The sequence below is a fragment of the Propithecus coquereli genome, unplaced genomic scaffold, assembly GCF_000956105.1.
Source record: "Propithecus coquereli isolate 6110/MARCELLA unplaced genomic scaffold, Pcoq_1.0 Scaffold30, whole genome shotgun sequence".
NCBI lineage: Eukaryota > Metazoa > Chordata > Mammalia > Primates > Indriidae > Propithecus > Propithecus coquereli.
The window spans coordinates 6,113,530-6,116,545 of NW_012148619.1; the positions used below are offsets into that span (position 1 = coordinate 6,113,530).

The 3,016-nt window shown below is 42.6% G+C and overlaps 1 protein-coding gene across 1 annotated transcript in view; it reads left to right on the top strand.

Annotated features, from left to right (window-relative positions):
• DCDC5 (doublecortin domain containing 5) overlaps nucleotides 1-3,016 on the top strand; it is a 157,259-nt gene that overhangs the window by 107,400 nt on the left and 46,843 nt on the right. The window lies entirely within an intron of this gene.

The window sequence follows — 3,016 nt, forward strand, 5'->3', positions numbered from 1 at the left end:
ATTTTTAGCTGTCCAGATAATTTCTTTCTATTTTTTTTTTTCAGTAGAGACTGAGTCTTGCTCTTGCTCAGGCTGGTCTCGAACTCCTGAGCTCAAACAATCCTTCCGCCTTGGCCTCCCAGAGTGCTAGGATTACAGGCATGAGCCACCGCGCCGGCCTGTTTTGTTTTGTTTTAAAGGGTAAGGCATTCCTTGCTTTCAAAGAATTCCTAACTTTTGGGGGAAGATAGTTTGCTTAGTGAAACAATCAGAAAACCACAGATGGCTGTATTTAACTGTACATAACTGAAAATGATCAATGGATCACTCTATATATAACCAGGAAAGAGAGAGAACCTCATGAGGGGCAGCTGTCAGGGAAGGCCACCTAGAGAAGAAAGAAAATGAGACAGAAATACAAAGCAAGAAGATAAAAGAAGAAATTAAACGCCTTCCTGGAGGTTTTGTGATTATTTTGAAATAACTGGAAGACTGTGGTGGAGCTCCCTGGGCTGGGGTTCCCTGGCAAGTGATCGGTACAAGGAGACTTCTACTGCTGCGGAGCTACAGCTGTCTGTGGATCTAGGAGACACAGGTCCTTTCTTCTCCCTGCTGCCCTTTTCTTCAGGGATACCCTGGATTGTACTGAAATACAGTCCTCAGGGATGCAGCTCCATCTGATGCTCCTTCTTTGTTTTAGTCTTGAGAAAGCAAAGTCAGAGTTAAGACTCACTTTCCTGAACTCGCCATAAACCCAAGCAGGCCCCATGGTTGCCCATCCTAACTCCTGGGGTGAGAGTCAGAGGGCTTTGTTTCTGGGGACTTTGCCTCCATTTAACAAAAAAATTCTGGACTGCTTCTTCAGTATCTTGGCCTGAGTTTCCTCACTTTCTAAATTGAATATCATTCTGTGGTGATGCCCTCTCAGGAGGCCACATGATGCAGTAAAAGACCCAGAGAGATGAGTTTTGAATTTCAGCTTTCACATACTACCTATGTGACCCTGAGCAAAAACCTTCACCTCCAGGCTCAGTTTCCTTTTCAGTAAAATGAGCTGCTCAGAAATGGTGTGAGAATTAAATTCAAGAGAAGACATGAAATGTTTGTAGTGCTTGGTCCATTTTACTAATGCGTTGTTGACTTTTTATGTGCCAGACACTTTACAGATATTCATACATTTATTTGTTAACTATGCCTATGAGATAAGGACTGCTATATCCATCTTTTACTGATGGGGCCAATGAGGCTCAGAGAAGTTCAGTAACTTTTCCAAGGTTACACAGCCAGTATATGAGAGGGCTAGAATTTGAATGCAGGCAATCTGACTCCAGAGCCCACACTACGTGTTAGGTGTTTAAGAGCCAATTCTTTTCTTCTTCTCTCCCCATTTATGTTGACTAGCATGTGAACTCATTAGAGGAATGAAATATAGAGGAAACTGCTTTTCCCAGTCCTCTCCAACCCACTTGTACAAGCCAAATTCAGCATTAAAACTGGGGTTTCAAAAAGATAGGAAAAAAGATTGACCAACAACCTATTTCTTCTATTCTCTCACCCATTGTCCTGAACAGGATACTCCATGGTCCTAACATTCTCCCCAGGAAAATGTGAGTGGGGGCAGATATGATAATGGTGCCTCTTGTTAGGCCATACTGTAACTGCTTAGCTCTGCAAACATATCAATTTCGGGAAAGTAGAAAGAATTGGGTTGGGAATTTGGGTTTCACCCAAACAGAAGCAGACAAATCTTGTGACTGGCACTCAATTCTCTTATAGTTTCCTCCCCACATCTCACCAGTTCCTATAGGTGAGGAACATGGCCCAGTCCTTCCTGGTCCATCAGCCTCCGGAGTTGGGATGTGAGAAGCAGGGACTTAGTTCCCACTGGTTTATTTACTTCTTAGACCCTCTCAGAGAAATGGAGGGCCTAATTATCTGCTTAATTGCTTTATTCCATTGAAGGAAATAAAATTTATAAATATTCTACATACAGATGAATCTTACTAATGAGCATAAAGTTACCTCAAATTCATTTACTATAAGCAGTGCATTCTTACACAAAATATACTTGGCAAGAATCATGCACTTTCCTCCTTCCAAAGGCAGGATCATCACACAGTGTTCTTTAGGAAATGCCCCATCACTCCCCTTTAGCTCTGTTTTTCCTTCCTCACAATTGTATCTCTTTACCTCTGTCCTAAACTGACTGTCTAGGGTCCAGTCTGTCCCCCTCCAGCCCATTTTCCACCTTTCTGGCAGTAAACTTTATAAAGAGCAGATCTGATAACACAATATGTCTGCTCTAACACTGTCACTACCTTCCTGCTTTATGGCGTAGAAACCAGGTTCATCAGGCTGGAATCCTACGTGCTTTCAGTTGGTTCCCATCTTTTCCTGTTTTATCTCTTCCCTCCTCCTGATACACTCAGCTCCAGTCTAACCCTTTCTGATGAACTCCTATTTATCCTTTAAAACCTAAACCAAATGCCACTTCCTTGGATAAGGCTCTTCTGGAGGAACTCATTGTTTTTCCTGTGTTCTTACAGCACACTGGCAAGGTGCCTATGACCATGCTCATTTCATAATGCACTGCAGTTGCTGGACTCTCTCTACCCTTGACTAGATAGGGAGCTCCTCAGGGAACAGAGAAACTGTCATTCATCTCAGTATCACAGGGCTTGCCTAGTGCTTGTTTGGAGGGTAGAGGGGAGGAGGGGGGAAGAAATAATGTTTAATGTTTAGCCAGGCTAAATAGTTCAATTTCAAAGGAAGTTAAAGGACTATAGCAAGCATTTCTGGTAAAGGGTGATGGGGAATTGGTGAAAAATGTGACTTCGACAACCTTGCAGAAAGATCAAAACTTCAACAGAAAAAGTTGAGGAAGATGTTTTAGGTAGAAGGAAGAGCATGAGCACAGGCACAGAAATAGGAAAGTGTGGAACTTACTGAGGAATGAAAAGTCAATAGCAATGTGCTTACCTGTTTATTGGTCATGCCTGGCACTGTGCAAAGCACTTTTAAAAGTCAGCCTTTGGCC